The sequence below is a fragment of the Pleurodeles waltl genome, chromosome 7 (genome assembly GCF_031143425.1).
Source record: "Pleurodeles waltl isolate 20211129_DDA chromosome 7, aPleWal1.hap1.20221129, whole genome shotgun sequence".
Taxonomy (NCBI): domain Eukaryota; kingdom Metazoa; phylum Chordata; class Amphibia; order Caudata; family Salamandridae; genus Pleurodeles; species Pleurodeles waltl.
In genome coordinates this window covers 1,509,188,710-1,509,209,008 of record NC_090446.1, presented here as the reverse complement: position 1 = coordinate 1,509,209,008, position 20,299 = coordinate 1,509,188,710, and positions in this window count along the sequence as shown.

The following is a 20,299-nucleotide window of genomic DNA, read 5'->3' as shown; positions in this document are numbered from 1 at the left end:
AAACCTCAGAATTTGGCTAAAAAAACACATGTTCCTCACATTTCTGTGGCAGAAAGTTCTGGAATCTGAGAGGAGCCACAAATTTCCTTCCACCCAGCGTTCCCCCAAGTCTCCCGATAAAAATGATACCTCACTTGTCTGGGTAGGCCTAGCGGCCGCAACAGGAGACGCCCCAAAACGCAACGTGGACACATCCCATTTTTTGAAAGAAAACAGAGATGTTTTTTGCAAAGTGCCTACCTGTAGATTTTGGCCTCTAGCTCAGCCGGCACCTAGGGAAACTTACCAAACCTGTGCATTTCTGAAAACTAGAGACCTAGGGGAATCCAAGATGGGGTGACTTGTGTGGCTCGGACCAGGTTCTGTTACCCAGAATCCTTTGCAAACCTCAAAATTTGGCTAAAAAAACACATGTTCCTCACATTTCTGTGGCAGAAAGTTCTGGAATCTGAGAGGAGCCACAAATTTCCTTCCACCCAGCGTTCCCCCAAGTCTCCCGATAACAATGATACCTCACTTGTGTGGGTAGGCCTAGCGCCCGCGACAGGAAACGCCCCAAAGCGCAACGTGGACACATCCAAATTTTTTAAAGAAAACAGAGGTGTTTTTTGCAAAGTGCCTACCTGTAGATTTTGGCTTCTAGCTCAGCCGCCACCTAGGGAAACTTACCAAACCTGTGCATTTCTGAAAACTAGAGACCTAGGGGAATCCAAGATGGGGTGACTTGTGTGGCTCGGACCAGGTTCTGTTACCCAGAATCCTTTGCAAACCTCAAAATTTTGCTAAAAAAACACATGTTCCTCACATTTCCTTGACAGAAAGTTCTGGAATCTGAGAGGAGCCACAAATTTCCTTCCACCCAGCGTTACCCCAAGTCTCCCGATAACAATGATACCTCACTTGTGTGGGTAGGTCTAGCGCCCGCGACAGGAAACGCCCCAAAGCGCAACGTGGACTCATCCAAATTTTTTAAAGAAAACAGAGGTGTTTTTTGCAAAGTGCCTACCTGTAGATTTTGGCTTCTAGCTCAGCCGCCACCTAGGGAAACTTACCAAACCTGTGCATTTCTGAAAACTAGAGACCTAGGGGAATCCAAGATGGGGTGACTTGTGTGGCTCGGACCAGGTTCTGTTACCCAGAATCCTTTGCAAACCTCAAAATTTTGCTAAAAAAACACATGTTCCTCACATTTCTGTGACAGAAAGTTCTGGAATCTGAGAGGAGCCACAAATTTCCTTCCACCCAGCGTTCCCCCAAGTCTCCCGATAAAAATTATACCTCACTTGTGTGGGTAGGCCTAGCGCCCGCGACAGGAAACGCCCCAAAGCGCAACGTGGACACATCCAAATTTTTTGAAAGAAAACAGAGGTGTTTTTTGCAAAGTGCCTACCTGTAGATTTTGGCTTCTAGCTCAGCCGGCACCTAGGGAAACTTACCAAACCTGTGCATTTCTGAAAACTAGAGACCTAGGGGAATCTAAGATGGGGTGACTTGTGTGGCTCGGACCAGGTTCTGTTACCCAGAATCCTTTGCAAACCTCAAAATTTTGCTAAAAAAAACACATGTTCCTCACATTTCCTTGACAGAAAGTTCTGGAATCTGAGAGGAGCCACAAATTTCCTTCCACCCAGCGTTCCCCAAAGTCTTCCGATAAAAATGATACCTCACTTGTGTGGGTATGCCTAGCGCCCGCGACAGGAAACGCCCCAAAGCGCAACGTGGAAACATCCAAATTTTTGAAAGAAAACAGAGGTGTTTTTTGCAAAGTGCCTACCTGTAGATTTTGACCTCTAGCTCAGCCGGAACCTAGGGAAACCTACCAAACCTGTGCATTTCTGAAAACTAGAGACCTAGGGGAATCCAAGATGGGGTGACTTGTGTGGCTCGGACCAGGTTCTGTTACCCAGAATCCTTTGCAAACCTCAAAATTTGGCTAAAAAAAACACATGTTCCTCACATTTCTGTGGCAGAAAGTTCAGGAATCTGAGAGGAGCCACAAATTTCCCTCCACCCAGCGTTCCCCCAAGTCTCCCGATAAAAATGATACCTCATTTGTGTGGGTAGGCCTAGCGCCCGCGACAGGAAACGCCCCAAACCGCAACGTGGACACATCCAAATTTTTGAAAGAAAACAGAGGTGTTTTTTGCAAAGTGCCTACCTGTAGATTTTGGCCTCTAGCTCAGCCGGCACCTAGGGAAACCTACCAAACCTGTGCATTTCTGAAAACTAGAGACCTAGGGGAATACAAGATGGGGTGACTTGTGTGGCTCGGACCAGGTTCTGTTACCCAGAATCCTTTGCAAACCTCAGAATTTGGCTAAAAAAACACATGTTCCTCACATTTCTGTGGCAGAAAGTTCTGGAATCTGAGAGGAGCCACAAATTTCCTTCCACCCAGCGTTCCCCCAAGTCTCCCGATAAAAATGATACCTCACTTGTCTGGGTAGGCCTAGCGGCCGCAACAGGAGACGCCCCAAAACGCAACGTGGACACATCCCATTTTTTGAAAGAAAACAGAGATGTTTTTTGCAAAGTGCCTACCTGTAGATTTTGGCTTCTAGCTCAGCCGCCACCTAGGGAAACTTACCAAACCTGTGCATTTCTGAAAACTAGAGACCTAGGGGAATCCAAGATGGGGTGACTTGTGTGGCTCGGACCAGGTTCTGTTACCCAGAATCCTTTGCAAACCTCAAAATTTTGCTAAAAAAACACATGTTCCTCACATTTCCTTGACAGAAAGTTCTGGAATCTGAGAGGAGCCACAAATTTCCTTCCACCCAGCGTTACCCCAAGTCTCCCGATAACAATGATACCTCACTTGTGTGGGTAGGCCTAGCGCCCGTGACAGGAAACGCCCCAAAGCGCAACGTGGACACATCCAAATTTTTGAAAGAAAACAGAGGTGTTTTTTGCAAAGTGCCTACCTGTAGATTTTGGCCTCTAGCTCAGCCGGAACCTAGGGAAACCTACCAAACCTGTGCATTTCTGAAAACTAGAGACCTAGGGGAATCCAAGATGGTGTGATTGTGTGGCTCGGACCAGGTTCTGTTACCGAGAATCCTTTGCAAACCTCAAAATTTTGCTAAAAAAACACATGTTCCTCACATTTCCTTGACAGAAAGTTCTGGAATCTGAGAGGAGCCACAAATTTCCTTCCACCCAGCGTTCCCCCAAGTCTCCCGATAACAATGATACCTCACTTGTGTGGGTAGGTCTAGCGCCCGCGACAGGAAACGCCCCAAAGCGCAACGTGGACACATCCAAATTTTTTAAAGAAAACAGAGGTGTTTTTTGCAAAGTGCCTACCTGTAGATTTTGACCTCTAGCTCAGCCGCCACCTAGGGAAACTTACCAAACCTGTGCATTTCTGAAAACTAGAGACCTAGGGGAATCCAAGATGGGGTGACTTGTGTGGCTCGGACCAGGTTCTGTTACCCAGAATCCTTTGCAAACCTCAAAATTTTGCTAAAAAAACACATGTTCCTCACATTTCTGTGACAGAAAGTTCTGGAATCTGAGAGGAGCCACAAATTTCCTTCCACCCAGCGTTCCCCCAAGTCTCCCGATAAAAATGATACCTCACTTGTGTGGGTACGCCTTGCGCCCGTGACAGGAAACGCCCCAAAGCGCAACGTGGACACATACAAATTTTTGAAAGAAAACAGAGGTGTTTTTTGCAAAGTGCCTACCTGTAGATTTTGACCTCTAGCTCAGCCGGAACCTAGGGAAACCTACCAAACCTGTGCATTTCTGAAAACTAGAGACCTAGGGGAATCCAAGATGGGGTGACTTGTGTGGCTCGGACCAGGTTCTGTTACCCAGAATCCTTTGCAAACCTCAGAATTTGGCTAAAAAAACACATGTTCCTCACATTTCTGTGGCAGAAAGTTCTGGAATCTGAGAGGAGCCACAAATTTCCTTCCACCCAGCGTTCCCCCAAGTCTCCCGATAAAAATGATACCTCACTTGTCTGGGTAGGCCTAGCGGCCGCAACAGGAGACGCCCCAAAACGCAACGTGGACACATCCCATTTTTTGAAAGAAAACAGAGGTGTTTTTTGCAAAGTGCCTACCTGTAGATTTTGGCTTCTAGCTCAGCCGGCACCTAGGGGGGAAACTTACCAAACCTGTGCATTTCTGAAAACTAGAGACCTAGGGGAATCCAAGATGGGGTGACTTGTGTGGCTCGGACCAGGTTCTGTTACCCAGAATCCTTTGCAAACCTCAAAATTTGGCTAAAAAAACACATGTTCCTCACATTTCTGTGGCAGAAAGTTCTGGAATCTGAGAGGAGCCACAAATTTCCTTCCACCCAGCGTTCCCCCAAGTCTCCCGATAAAAATGATACCTCACTTGTGTGGGTAGGCCTAGCGCCCGCGACAGGAAACGCCCCAAACCGCAACGTGGACACATCCAAATTTTTGAAAGAAAACAGAGGTGTTTTTTGCAAAGTGCCTACCTGTAGATTTTGGCCTCTAGCTCAGCCGGCACCTAGGGAAACCTACCAAACCTGTGCATTTCTGAAAACTAGAGACCTAGGGGAATACAAGATGGGGTGACTTGTGTGGCTCGGACCAGGTTCTGTTACCCAGAATCCTTTGCAAACCTCAGAATTTGGCTAAAAAAACACATGTTCCTCACATTTCTGTGGCAGAAAGTTCTGGAATCTGAGAGGAGCCACAAATTTCCTTCCACCCAGCGTTCCCCCAAGTCTCCCGATAAAAATGATACCTCACTTGTCTGGGTAGGCCTAGCGGCCGCAACAGGAGACGCCCCAAAACGCAACGTGGACACATCCCATTTTTTGAAAGAAAACAGAGATGTTTTTTGCAAAGTGCCTACCTGTAGATTTTGGCCTCTAGCTCAGCCGGCACCTAGGGAAACTTACCAAACCTGTGCATTTCTGAAAACTAGAGACCTAGGGGAATCCAAGATGGGGTGACTTGTGTGGCTCGGACCAGGTTCTGTTACCCAGAATCCTTTGCAAACCTCAAAATTTGGCTAAAAAAACACATGTTCCTCACATTTCTGTGGCAGAAAGTTCTGGAATCTGAGAGGAGCCACAAATTTCCTTCCACCCAGCGTTCCCCCAAGTCTCCCGATAACAATGATACCTCACTTGTGTGGGTAGGCCTAGCGCCCGCGACAGGAAACGCCCCAAAGCGCAACGTGGACACATCCAAATTTTTTAAAGAAAACAGAGGTGTTTTTTGCAAAGTGCCTACCTGTAGATTTTGGCTTCTAGCTCAGCCGCCACCTAGGGAAACTTACCAAACCTGTGCATTTCTGAAAACTAGAGACCTAGGGGAATCCAAGATGGGGTGACTTGTGTGGCTCGGACCAGGTTCTGTTACCCAGAATCCTTTGCAAACCTCAAAATTTTGCTAAAAAAACACATGTTCCTCACATTTCCTTGACAGAAAGTTCTGGAATCTGAGAGGAGCCACAAATTTCCTTCCACCCAGCGTTACCCCAAGTCTCCCGATAACAATGATACCTCACTTGTGTGGGTAGGTCTAGCGCCCGCGACAGGAAACGCCCCAAAGCGCAACGTGGACACATCCAAATTTTTTAAAGAAAACAGAGGTGTTTTTTGCAAAGTGCCTACCTGTAGATTTTGGCTTCTAGCTCAGCCGCCACCTAGGGAAACTTACCAAACCTGTGCATTTCTGAAAACTAGAGACCTAGGGGAATCCAAGATGGGGTGACTTGTGTGGCTCGGACCAGGTTCTGTTACCCAGAATCCTTTGCAAACCTCAAAATTTTGCTAAAAAAACACATGTTCCTCACATTTCTGTGACAGAAAGTTCTGGAATCTGAGAGGAGCCACAAATTTCCTTCCACCCAGCGTTCCCCCAAGTCTCCCGATAAAAATGATACCTCACTTGTGTGGGTACGCCTTGCGCCCGTGACAGGAAACGCCCCAAAGCGCAACGTGGACACATACAAATTTTTGAAAGAAAACAGAGGTGTTTTTTGCAAAGTGCCTACCTGTAGATTTTGACTTCTAGCTCAGCCGGAACCTAGGGAAACCTACCAAACCTGTGCATTTCTGAAAACTAGAGACCTAGGGGAATCCAAGATGGGGTGACTTGTGTGGCTCGGACCAGGTTCTGTTACCCAGAATCCTTTGCAAACCTCAGAATTTGGCTAAAAAAACACATGTTCCTCACATTTCTGTGGCAGAAAGTTCTGGAATCTGAGAGGAGCCACAAATTTCCTTCCACCCAGCGTTCCCCCAAGTCTCCCGATAAAAATGATACCTCACTTGTCTGGGTAGGCCTAGCGGCCGCAACAGGAGACACCCCAAAACGCAACGTGGACACATCCCATTTTTTGAAAGAAATCAGAGGTGTTTTTTGCAAAGTGCCTACCTGTAGATTTTGGCTTCTAGCTCAGCCGGCACCTAGGGGGGAAACTTACCAAACCTGTGCATTTCTGAAAACTAGAGACCTAGGGGAATCCAAGATGGGGTGACTTGTGTGGCTCGGACCAGGTTCTGTTACCCAGAATCCTTTGCAAACCTCAAAATTTGGCTAAAAAAACACATGTTCCTCACATTTCTGTGGCAGAAAGTTCTGGAATCTGAGAGGAGCAACAAATTTCCTTCCACCCAGCGTTCCCCCAAGTCTCCCGATAAAAATGATACCTCACTTGTGTGGGTAGGCCTAGCGCCCGCGACAGGAAACGCCCCAAAGCGCAACGTGGACACATCCAAATTTTTTAAAGAAAACAGAGGTGTTTTTTGCAAAGTAACTACCTGTACATTTTGGCCTCTAGCTCAGCCGGCACCTAGGGAAACCTACCAAACCTGTGCATTTCTGAAAACTAGAGACCTAGGGGAATCCAAGATGGGGTGACTTGTGTGGCTCGGACCAGGTTCTGTTACCCAGAATCCTTTGCAAACCTCAAAATTTTGCTAAAAAAACACATGTTCCTCACATTTCCTTGACAGAAAGTTCTGGAATCTGAGAGGAGCCACAAATTTCCTTCCACCCAGCGTTCCCCCAAGTCTCCCGATAAAAATTATACCTCACTTGTGTGGGTAGGCCTAGCGCCCGCGACAGGAAACACCCCAAAGCGCAACGTGGACACATCCAAATGTTTGAAAGAAAACAGAGGTGTTTTTTGCAAAGTGCCTACCTGTAGATTTTGGCCTCTAGCTCAGCCGGAACCTAGGGAAACCTACCAAACCTGTGCATTTCTGAAAACTAGAGACCTAGGGGAATCCAAGATGGGGTGACTTGTGTGGCTCGGACCAGGTTCTGTTACCCAGAATCCTTTGCAAACCTCAAAATTTGGCAAAAAAACACATGTTCCTCACATTTCTGTGGCAGAAAGTTCTGGAATCTGAGAGGAGCCACAAATTTCCTTCCACCCAGCGTTCCCCCAAGTCTCCCGATAAAAATGATACCTCACTTGTGTGGGTAGGCCTAGCGCCCGTGACAGGAAACGCCCCAAAGCGCAACGTGGACACATCCAAATTTTTGAAAGAAAACAGAGGTGTTTTTTGCAAAGTGCCTACCTGTAGATTTTGGCCTCTAGCTCAGCCGGAATCTAGGGAAACCTACCAAACCTGTGCATTTCTGAAAACTAGAGACCTAGGGGAATCCAAGATGGTGTGACTTGTGTGGCTCGGACCAGGTTCTGTTACCCAGAATCCTTTGCAAACCTCAAAATTTTGCTAAAAAAACACATGTTCCTCACATTTCTGTGACAGAAAGTTCTGGAATCTGAGAGGAGCCACAAATTTCCTTCCACCCAGCGTTACCCCAAGTCTCCCGATAACAATGATACCTCACTTGTGTGGGTAGGCCTAGAGCCCGCGACAGGAAACGCCCCAAAGCGCAACGTGGACACATCCAAATTTTTTAAAGAAAACAGAGGTGTTTTTTGCAAAGTGCCTACCTGTAGATTTTGGCTTCTAGCTCAGCCGCCACCTAGGGAAACTTACCAAACCTGTGCATTTCTGAAAACTAGAGACCTAGGGGAATCCAAGATGGGGTGACTTGTGTGGCTCGGACCAGGTTCTGTTACCCAGAATCCTTTGCAAACCTCAAAATTTTGCTAAAAAAACACATGTTCCTCACATTTCTGTGACAGAAAGTTCTGGAATCTGAGAGGAGCCACAAATTTCCTTCCACCCAGCGTTCCCCCAAGTCTCCCGATAAAAATGATACCTCACTTGTGTGGGTACGCCTTGCGCCCGTGACAGGAAACGCCCCAAAGCGCAACGTGGACACATACAAATTTTTGAAAGAAAACAGAGGTGTTTTTTGCAAAGTGCCTACCTGTAGATTTTGACCTCTAGCTCAGCCGGAACCTAGGGAAACCTACCAAACCTGTGCATTTCTGAAAACTAGAGACCTAGGGGAATCCAAGATGGGGTGACTTGTGTGGCTCGGACCAGGTTCTGTTACCCAGAATCCTTTGCAAACCTCAGAATTTGGCTAAAAAAACACATGTTCCTCACATTTCTGTGGCAGAAAGTTCTGGAATCTGCGAGGAGCCACAAATTTCCTTCCACCCAGCGTTCCCCCAAGTCTCCCGATAAAAATGATACCTCACTTGTCTGGGTAGGCCTAGCGGCCGCAACAGGAGACGCCCCAAAACGCAACGTGGACACATCCCATTTTTTTAAAGAAAACAGAGGTGTTTTTTGCAAAGTGTCTACCTGTAGATTTTGGCTTCTAGCTCAGCCGGCACCTAGGGGGGAAACTTACCAAACCTGTGCATTTCTGAAAACTAGAGACCTAGGGGAATCCAAGATGGGGTGACTTGTGTGGCTCGGACCAGGTTCTGTTACCCAGAATCCTTTGCAAACCTCAAAATTTGGCTAAAAAAACACATGTTCCTCACATTTCTGTGGCAGAAAGTTCTGGAATCTGAGAGGAGCCACAAATTTCCTTCCACCCAGCGTTCCCCCAAGTCTCCCGATAAAAATGATACCTCACTTGTGTGGGTAGGCCTAGCGCCCGCGACAGGAAACGCCCCAAAGCGCAACGTGGACACATCCAAATTTTTTAAAGAAAACAGAGGTGTTTTTTGCAAAGTGCCTACCTGTACATTTTGGCCTCTAGCTCAGCCGGCACCTAGGGAAACCTACCAAACCTGTGCATTTCTGAAAGCTAGAGACCTAGGGGAATCCAAGATGGGGTGACTTGTGTGGCTCGGACCAGGTTCTGTTACCCAGAATCCTTTGCAAACCTCAAAATTTGGCTAAAAAAAACACATGTTCCTCACATTTCTGTGGCAGAAAGTTCTGGAATCTGAGAGGAGCCACAAATTTCCTTCCACCCAGCGTTCCCCCAAGTCTCCCGATAAAAATTATACCTCACTTGTGTGGGTAGGCCTAGCGCCCGCGACAGGAAACGCCCCAAAGCGCAACGTGGACACATCCAAATGTTTGAAAGAAAACAGAGGTGTTTTTTGCAAAGTGCCTACCTGTAGATTTTGGCCTCTAGCTCAGCCGGCACCTGGGGACACCTACCAAACCTGTGCATTTCTGAAAACTAGAGACCTAGGGGAATCCAAGATGGGGTGACTTGTGTGGCTCGGACCAGGTTCTGTTACCCAGAATCCTTTGCAAACCTCAGAATTTGGCTAAAAAAACACATGTTCCTCACATTTCTGTGGCAGAAAGTTCTGGAATCTGAGAGGAGCCACAAATTTCCTTCCACCCAGCGTTCCCCCAAGTCTCCCGATAAAAATGATACCTCACTTGTCTGGGTAGGCCTAGCGGCCGCAACAGCAAACACCCCGAAACGCAACGTGGACACATCCCATTTTTTGAAAGAAAACAGAGGTGTTTTTTGCAAAGTGCCTACCTGTAGATTTTGGCTTCTAGCTCAGCCGGCACCTAGGGAAACTTACCAAACCTGTGCACTTCTGAAAACTAGAGACCTAGGGGAATCCAAGATGGGGTGACTTGTGTGGCTCGGACCAGGTTCTGTTACCCAGAATCCTTTGCAAACCTCAAAATTTTGCTAAAAAAACACATGTTCCTCACATTTCCTTGACAGAAAGTTCTGGAATCTGAGAGGAGCCACAAATTTCCTTCCACCCAGCGTTCCCCCAAGTCTCCCGATAAAAATGATACCTCACTTGTGTGGGTAGGCCTAGCGCCCGCGACAGGAAACGCCCCAAAGCGCAACGTGGAAACATCCAAATTTTTGAAAGAAAACAGAGGTGTTTTTTGCAAAGTGCCTACCTGTAGATTTTGACCTCTAGCTCAGCCGGAACCTAGGGAATCCTACCAAACCTGTGCATTTCTGAAAACTAGAGACCTAGGGGAATCCAAGATGGGGTGACTTGTGTGGCTCGGACCAGGTTCTGTTACCCAGAATCCTTTGCAAACCTCAAAATTTGGCTAAAAAAAACACATGTTCCTCACATTTCTGTGGCAGAAAGTTCAGGAATCTGAGAGGAGCCACAAATTTCCCTCCACCCAGCGTTTCCCCAAGTCTCCCGATAAAAATGATACCTCACTTGTGTGGGTAGGCCTAGCGCCCGCGACAGGAAACGCCCCAAACCGCAACGTGGACACATCCAAATTTTTGAAAGAAAACAGAGGTGTTTTTTGCAAAGTGCCTACCTGTAGATTTTGGCCTCTAGCTCAGCCGGCACCTAGGGAAACCTACCAAACCTGTGCATTTCTGAAAACTAGAGACCTAGGGGAATACAAGATGGGGTGACTTGTGTGGCTAGGACCAGGTTCTGTTACCCAGAATCCTTTGCAAACCTCAGAATTTGGCTAAAAAAACACATGTTCCTCACATTTCTGTGGCAGAAAGTTCTGGAATCTGAGAGGAGCCACAAATTTCCTTCCACCCAGCGTTCCCCCAAGTCTCCCGATAAAAATGATACCTCACTTGTCTGGGTAGGCCTAGCGGCCGCAACAGGAGACGCCCCAAAACGCAACGTGGACACATCCCATTTTTTGAAAGAAAACAGAGATGTTTTTTGCAAAGTGCCTACCTGTAGATTTTGGCTTCTAGCTCAGCCGCCACCTAGGGAAACTTACCAAACCTGTGCATTTCTGAAAACTAGAGACCTAGGGGAATCCAAGATGGGGTGACTTGTGTGGCTCGGACCAGGTTCTGTTACCCAGAATCCTTTGCAAACCTCAAAATTTTGCTAAAAAAACACATGTTCCTCACATTTCCTTGACAGAAAGTTCTGGAATCTGAGAGGAGCCACAAATTTCCTTCCACCCAGCGTTACCCCAAGTCTCCCGATAACAATGATACCTCACTTGTGTGGGTAGGCCTAGCGCCCGCGACAGGAAACGCCCCAAAGAGCAACGTGGACACATCCAAATTTTTGAAAGAAAACAGAGGTGTTTTTTGCAAAGTGCCTACCTGTAGATTTTGGCCTCTAGCTCAGCCGGAACCTAGGGAAACCTACCAAACCTGTGCATTTCTGAAAACTAGAGACCTAGGGGAATCCAAGATGGTGTGATTGTGTGGCTCGGACCAGGTTCTGTTACCGAGAATCCTTTGCAAACCTCAAAATTTTGCTAAAAAAACACATGTTCCTCACATTTCCTTGACAGAAAGTTCTGGAATCTGAGAGGAGCCACAAATTTCCTTCCACCCAGCGTTCCCCCAAGTCTCCCGATAACAATGATACCTCACTTGTGTGGGTAGGTCTAGCGCCCGCGACAGGAAACGCCCCAAAGCGCAACGTGGACACATCCAAATTTTTTAAAGAAAACAGAGGTGTTTTTTGCAAAGTGCCTACCTGTAGATTTTGACCTCTAGCTCAGCCGCCACCTAGGGAAACTTACCAAACCTGTGCATTTCTGAAAACTAGAGACCTAGGGGAATCCAAGATGGGGTGACTTGTGTGGCTCGGACTAGGTTCTGTTACCCAGAATCCTTTGCAAACCTCAAAATTTTGCTAAAAAAACACATGTTCCTCACATTTCTGTGACAGAAAGTTCTGGAATCTGAGAGGAGCCACAAATTTCCTTCCACCCAGCGTTCCCCCAAGTCTCCCGATAAAAATGATACCTCACTTGTGTGGGTACGCCTTGCGCCCGTGACAGGAAACGCCCCAAAGCGCAACGTGGACACATACAAATTTTTGAAAGAAAACAGAGGTGTTTTTTGCAAAGTGCCTACCTGTAGATTTTGACCTCTAGCTCAGCCGGAACCTAGGGAAACCTACCAAACCTGTGCATTTCTGAAAACTAGAGACCTAGGGGAATCCAAGATGGGGTGACTTGTGTGGCTCGGACCAGGTTCTGTTACCCAGAATCCTTTGCAAACCTCAGAATTTGGCTAAAAAAACACATGTTCCTCACATTTCTGTGGCAGAAAGTTCTGGAATCTGAGAGGAGCCACAAATTTCCTTCCACCCAGCGTTCCCCCAAGTCTCCCGATAAAAATGATACCTCACTTGTCTGGGTAGGCCTAGCGGCCGCAACAGGAGACGCCCCAAAACGCAACGTGGACACATCCCATTTTTTGAAAGAAAACAGAGGTGTTTTTTGCAAAGTGCCTACCTGTAGATTTTGGCTTCTAGCTCAGCCGGCACCTAGGGGGGAAACTTACCAAACCTGTGCATTTCTGAAAACTAGAGACCTAGGGGAATCCAAGATGGGGTGACTTGTGTGGCTCGGACCAGGTTCTGTTACCCAGAATCCTTTGCAAACCTCAAAATTTGGCTAAAAAAACACATGTTCCTCACATTTCTGTGGCAGAAAGTTCTGGAATCTGAGAGGAGCCACAAATTTCCTTCCACCCAGCGTTCCCCCAAGTCTCCCGATAAAAATGATACCTCACTTGTGTGGGTAGGCCTAGCGCCCGCGACAGGAAACGCCCCAAACCGCAACGTGGACACATCCAAATTTTTGAAAGAAAACAGAGGTGTTTTTTGCAAAGTGCCTACCTGTAGATTTTGGCCTCTAGCTCAGCCGGCACCTAGGGAAACCTACCAAACCTGTGCATTTCTGAAAACTAGAGACCTAGGGGAATACAAGATGGGGTGACTTGTGTGGCTCGGACCAGGTTCTGTTACCCAGAATCCTTTGCAAACCTCAGAATTTGGCTAAAAAAACACATGTTCCTCACATTTCTGTGGCAGAAAGTTCTGGAATCTGAGAGGAGCCACAAATTTCCTTCCACCCAGCGTTCCCCCAAGTCTCCCGATAAAAATGATACCTCACTTGTCTGGGTAGGCCTAGCGGCCGCAACAGGAGACGCCCCAAAACGCAACGTGGACACATCCCATTTTTTGAAAGAAAACAGAGATGTTTTTTGCAAAGTGCCTACCTGTAGATTTTGGCCTCTAGCTCAGCCGGCACCTAGGGAAACTAACCAAACCTGTGCATTTCTGAAAACTAGAGACCTAGGGGAATCCAAGATGGGGTGACTTGTGTGGCTCGGACCAGGTTCTGTTACCCAGAATCCTTTGCAAACCTCAAAATTTGGCTAAAAAAACACATGTTCCTCACATTTCTGTGGCAGAAAGTTCTGGAATCTGAGAGGAGCCACAAATTTCCTTCCACCCAGCGTTCCCCCAAGTCTCCCGATAACAATGATACCTCACTTGTGTGGGTAGGCCTAGCGCCCGCGACAGGAAACGCCCCAAAGCGCAACGTGGACACATCCAAATTTTTTAAAGAAAACAGAGGTGTTTTTTGCAAAGTGCCTACCTGTAGATTTTGGCTTCTAGCTCAGCCGCCACCTAGGGAAACTTACCAAACCTGTGCATTTCTGAAAACTAGAGACCTAGGGGAATCCAAGATGGGGTGACTTGTGTGGCTCGGACCAGGTTCTGTTACCCAGAATCCTTTGCAAACCTCAAAATTTTGCTAAAAAAACACATGTTCCTCACATTTCCTTGACAGAAAGTTCTGGAATCTGAGAGGAGCCACAAATTTCCTTCCACCCAGCGTTACCCCAAGTCTCCCGATAACAATGATACCTCACTTGTGTGGGTAGGTCTAGCGCCCGCGACAGGAAACGCCCCAAAGCGCAACGTGGACACATCCAAATTTTTTAAAGAAAACAGAGGTGTTTTTTGCAAAGTGCCTACCTGTAGATTTTGGCTTCTAGCTCAGCCGCCACCTAGGGAAACTTACCAAACCTGTGCATTTCTGAAAACTAGAGACCTAGGGGAATCCAAGATGGGGTGACTTGTGTGGCTCGGACCAGGTTCTGTTACCCAGAATCCTTTGCAAACCTCAAAATTTTGCTAAAAAAACACATGTTCCTCACATTTCTGTGACAGAAAGTTCTGGAATCTGAGAGGAGCCACAAATTTCCTTCCACCCAGCGTTCCCCCAAGTCTCCCGATAAAAATGATACCTCACTTGTGTGGGTAGGTCTAGCGCCCGTGACAGGAAACGCCCCAAAGCGCAACGTGGACACATACAAATTTTTGAAAGAAAACAGAGGTGTTTTTTGCAAAGTGCCTACCTGTAGATTTTGACTTCTAGCTCAGCCGGAACCTAGGGAAACCTACCAAACCTGTGCATTTCTGAAAACTAGAGACCTAGGGGAATCCAAGATGGGGTGACTTGTGTGGCTCGGACCAGGTTCTGTTACCCAGAATCCTTTGCAAACCTCAGAATTTGGCTAAAAAAACACATGTTCCTCACATTTCTGTGGCAGAAAGTTCTGGAATCTGAGAGGAGCCACAAATTTCCTTCCACCCAGCGTTCCCCCAAGTCTCCCGATAAAAATGATACCTCACTTGTCTGGGTAGGCCTAGCGGCCGCAACAGGAGACACCCCAAAACGCAACGTGGACACATCCCATTTTTTGAAAGAAAACAGAGGTGTTTTTTGCAAAGTGCCTACCTGTAGATTTTGGCTTCTAGCTCAGCCGGCACCTAGGGGGGAAACTTACCAAACCTGTGCATTTCTGAAAACTAGAGACCTAGGGGAATCCAAGATGGGGTGACTTGTGTGGCTCGGACCAGGTTCTGTTACCCAGAATCCTTTGCAAACCTCAAAATTTGGCTAAAAAAACACATGTTCCTCACATTTCTGTGGCAGAAAGTTCTGGAATCTGAGAGGAGCCACAAATTTCCTTCCACCCAGCGTTCCCCCAAGTCTCCCGATAAAAATGATACCTCACTTGTGTGGGTAGGCCTAGCGCCCGCGACAGGAAACGCCCCAAAGCGCAACGTGGACACATCCAAATTTTTTAAAGAAAACAGAGGTGTTTTTTGCAAAGTGCCTACCTGTACATTTTGGCCTCTAGCTCAGCCGGCACCTAGGGAAACCTACCAAACCTGTGCATTTCTGAAAACTAGAGACCTAGGGGAATCCAAGATGGGGTGACTTGTGTGGCTCGGACCAGGTTCTGTTACCCAGAATCCTTTGCAAACCTCAAAATTTTGCTAAAAAAACACATGTTCCTCACATTTCCTTGACAGAAAGTTCTGGAATCTGAGAGGAGCCACAAATTTCCTTCCACCCAGCGTTCCCCCAAGTCTCCCGATAAAAATTATACCTCACTTGTGTGGGTAGGCCTAGCGCCCGCGACAGGAAACACCCCAAAGCGCAACGTGGACACATCCAAATGTTTGAAAGAAAACAGAGGTGTTTTTTGCAAAGTGCCTACCTGTAGATTTTGGCCTCTAGCTCAGCCGGAACCTAGGGAAACCTACCAAACCTGTGCATTTCTGAAAACTAGAGACCTAGGGGAATCCAAGATGGGGTGACTTGTGTGGCTCGGACCAGGTTCTGTTACCCAGAATCCTTTGCAAACCTCAAAATTTGGCAAAAAAACACATGTTCCTCACATTTCTGTGGCAGAAAGTTCTGGAATCTGAGAGGAGCCACAAATTTCCTTCCACCCAGCGTTCCCCCAAGTCTCCCGATAAAAATGATACCTCACTTGTGTGGGTAGGCCTAGCGCCCGTGACAGGAAACGCCCCAAAGCGCAACGTGGACACATCCAAATTTTTGAAAGAAAACAGAGGTGTTTTTTGCAAAGTGCCTACCTGTAGATTTTGGCCTCTAGCTCAGCCGGAATCTAGGGAAACCTACCAAACCTGTGCATTTCTGAAAACTAGAGACCTAGGGGAATCCAAGATGGGGTGACTTGTGTGGCTCGGACCAGGTTCTGTTACCCAGAATCCTTTGCAAACCTCAAAATTTTGCTAAAAAAACACATGTTCCTCACATTTCTGTGACAGAAAGTTCTGGAATCTGAGAGGAACCACAAATTTCCTTCCACCCAGCGTTACCCCAAGTCTCCCGATAACAATGATACCTCACTTGTGTGGGTAGGCCTAGAGCCCGCGACAGGAAACGCCCCAAAGCGCAACGTGGACACATCCAAATTTTTTAAAGAAAACAGAGGTGTTTTTTGCAAAGTGCCTACCTGTAGATTTTGGCTTCTAGCTCAGCCGCCACCTAGGGAAACTTACCAAACCTGTGCATTTCTGAAAACTAGAGACCTAGGGGAATCCAAGATGGGGTGACTTGTGTGGCTCGGACCAGGTTCTGTTACCCAGAATCCTTTGCAAACCTCAAAATTTTGCTAAAAAAACACATGTTCCTCACATTTCTGTGACAGAAAGTTCTGGAATCTGAGAGGAGCCACAAATTTCCTTCCACCCAGCGTTCCCCCAAGTCTCCCGATAAAAATGATACCTCACTTGTGTGGGTACGCCTTGCGCCCGTGACAGGAAACGCCCCAAAGCGCAACGTGGACACATACAAATTTTTGAAAGAAAACAGAGGTGTTTTTTGCAAAGTGCCTACCTGTAGATTTTGACCTCTAGCTCAGCCGGAACCTAGGGAAACCTACCAAACCTGTGCATTTCTGAAAACTAGAGACCTAGGGGAATCCAAGATGGGGTGACTTGTGTGGCTCGGACCAGGTTCTGTTACCCAGAATCCTTTGCAAACCTCAGAATTTGGCTAAAAAAACACATGTTCCTCACATTTCTGTGGCAGAAAGTTCTGGAATCTGCGAGGAGCCACAAATTTCCTTCCACCCAGCGTTCCCCCAAGTCTCCCGATAAAAATGATACCTCACTTGTCTGGGTAGGCCTAGCGGCCGCAACAGGAGACGCCCCGAAACGCAACGTGGACACATCCCATTTTTTTAAAGAAAACAGAGGTGTTTTTTGCAAAGTGTCTACCTGTAGATTTTGGCTTCTAGCTCAGCCGGCACCTAGGGGGGAAACTTACCAAACCTGTGCATTTCTGAAAACTAGAGACCTAGGGGAATCCAAGATGGGGTGACTTGTGTGGCTCGGACCAGGTTCTGTTACCCAGAATCCTTTGCAAACCTCAAAATTTGGCTAAAAAAACACATGTTCCTCACATTTCTGTGGCAGAAAGTTCTGGAATCTGAGAGGAGCCACAAATTTCCTTCCACCCAGCGTTCCCCCAAGTCTCCCGATAAAAATGATACCTCACTTGTGTGGGTAGGCCTAGCGCCCGCGACAGGAAACGCCCCAAAGCGCAACGTGGACACATCCAAATTTTTTAAAGAAAACAGAGGTTTTTTTTGCAAAGTGCCTACCTGTACATTTTGGCCTCTAGCTCAGCCGGCACCTAGGGAAACCTACCAAACCTGTGCATTTCTGAAAGCTAGAGACCTAGGGGAATCCAAGATGGGGTGACTTGTGTGGCTCGGACCAGGTTCTGTTACCCAGAATCCTTTGCAAACCTCAAAATTTGGCTAAAAAAAACACATGTTCCTCACATTTCTGTGGCAGAAAGTTCTGGAATCTGAGAGGAGCCACAAATTTCCTTCCACCCAGCGTTCCCCCAAGTCTCCCGATAAAAATTATACCTCACTTGTGTGGGTAGGCCTAGCGCCCGCGACAGGAAACGCCCCAAAGCGCAACGTGGACACATCCAAATGTTTGAAAGAAAACAGAGGTGTTTTTTGCAAAGTGCCTACCTGTAGATTTTGGCCTCTAGCTCAGCCGGCACCTGGGGACACCTACCAAACCTGTGCATTTCTGAAAACTAGAGACCTAGGGGAATCCAAGATGGGGTGACTTGTGTGGCTCGGACCAGGTTCTGTTACCCAGAATCCTTTGCAAACCTCAGAATTTGGCTAAAAAAACACATGTTCCTCACATTTCTGTGGCAGAAAGTTCTGGAATCTGAGAGGAGCCACAAATTTCCTTCCACCCAGCGTTCCCCCAAGTCTCCCGATAAAAATGATACCTCACTTGTCTGGGTAGGCCTAGCGGCCGCAACAGGAAACACCCCGAAACGCAACGTGGACACATCCCATTTTTTGAAAGAAAACAGAGGTGTTTTTTGCAAAGTGCCTACCTGTAGATTTTGGCTTCTAGCTCAGCCGGCACCTAGGGAAACTTACCAAACCTGTGCATTTCTGAAAACTAGAGACCTAGGGGAATCCAAGATGGGGTGACTTGTGTGGCTCGGACCAGGTTCTGTTACCCAGAATCCTTTGCAAACCTCAAAATTTTGCTAAAAAAACACATGTTCCTCACATTTCCTTGACAGAAAGTTCTGGAATCTGAGAGGAGCCACAAATTTCCTTCCACCCAGCGTTCCCCCAAGTCTCCCGATAAAAATGATACCTCACTTGTGTGGGTAGGCCTAGCGCCCGCGACAGGAAACGCCCCAAAGCGCAACGTGGAAACATCCAAATTTTTGAAAGAAAACAGAGGTGTTTTTTGCAAAGTGCCTACCTGTAGATTTTGACCTCTAGCTCAGCCAGAACCTAGGGAATCCTACCAAACCTGTGCATTTCTGAAAACTAGAGACCTAGGGGAATCCAAGATGGGGTGACTTGTGTGGCTCGGACCAGGTTCTGTTACCCAGAATCCTTTGCAAACCTCAAAATTTGGCTAAAAAAAACACATGTTCCTCACATTTCTGTGGCAGAAAGTTCAGGAATCTGAGAGGAGCCACAAATTTCCCTCCACCCAGCGTTCCCCCAAGTCTCCCGATAAAAATGATACCTCACTTGTGTGGGTAGGCCTAGCGCCCGCGACAGGAAACGCCCCAAACCGCAACGTGGACACATCCAAATTTTTGAAAGAAAACAGAGGTGTTTTTTGCAAAGTGCCTACCTGTAGATTTTGGCCTCTAGCTCAGCCGGCACCTAGGGAAACCTACCAAACCTGTGCATTTCTGAAAACTAGAGACCTAGGGGAATACAAGATGGGGTGACTTGTGTGGCTAGGACCAGGTTCTGTTACCCAGAATCCTTTGCAAACCTCAGAATTTGGCTAAAAAAACACATGTTCCTCACATTTCTGTGGCAGAAAGTTCTGGAATCTGAGAGGAGCCACAAATTTCCTTCCACCCAGCGTTCCCCCAAGTCTCCCGATAAAAATGATACCTCACTTGTCTGGGTAGGCCTAGCGGCCGCAACAGGAGACGCCCCAAAACGCAACGTGGACACATCCCATTTTTTGAAAGAAAACAGAGGTGTTTTTTGCAAAGTGCCTACCTGTAGATTTTGGCTTCTAGCTCAGCCGGCACCTAGGGGGGAAACTTACCAAACCTGTGCATTTCTGAAAACTAGAGACCTAGGGGAATCCAAGATGGGGTGACTTGTGTGGCTCGGACCAGGTTCTGTTACCCAGAATCCTTTGCAAACCTCAAAATTTGGCTAAAAAAACACATGTTCCTCACATTTCTGTGGCAGAAAGTTCTGGAATCTGAGAGGAGCCACAAATTTCCTTCCACCCAGCGTTCCCCCAAGTCTCCCGATAACAATGATACCTCACTTGTGTGGGTAGGCCTAGCGCCCGCGACAGGAAACGCCCCAAAGCGCAACGTGGACACATCCAAATTTTTTAAAGAAAACAGAGGTGTTTTTTGCAAAGTGCCTACCTGTAGATTTTGGCTTCTAGCTCAGCCGCCACCTAGGGAAACTTACCAAACCTGTGCATTTCTGAAAACTAGAGACCTAGGGGAATCCAAGATGGGGTGACTTGTGTGGCTCGGACCAGGTTCTGTTACCCAGAATCCTTTGCAAACCTCAAAATTTTGCTAAAAAAACACATGTTCCTCACATTTCCTTGACAGAAAGTTCTGGAATCTGAGAGGAGCCACAAATTTCCTTCCACCCAGCGTTCCCCCAAGTCTCCCGATAAAAATGATACCTCACTTGTGTGGGTAGGCCTAGCGCCCGCGACAGGAAACGCCCCAAAGCGCAACGTGGAAACATCCAAATTTTTGAAAGAAAACAGAGGTGTTTTTTGCAAAGTGCCTACCTGTAGATTTTGACCTCTAGCTCAGCCGGAACCTAGGGAAACCTACCAAACCTGTGCATTTCTGAAAACTAGAGACCTAGGGGAATCCAAGATGGGGTGACTTGTGTGGCTCGGACCAG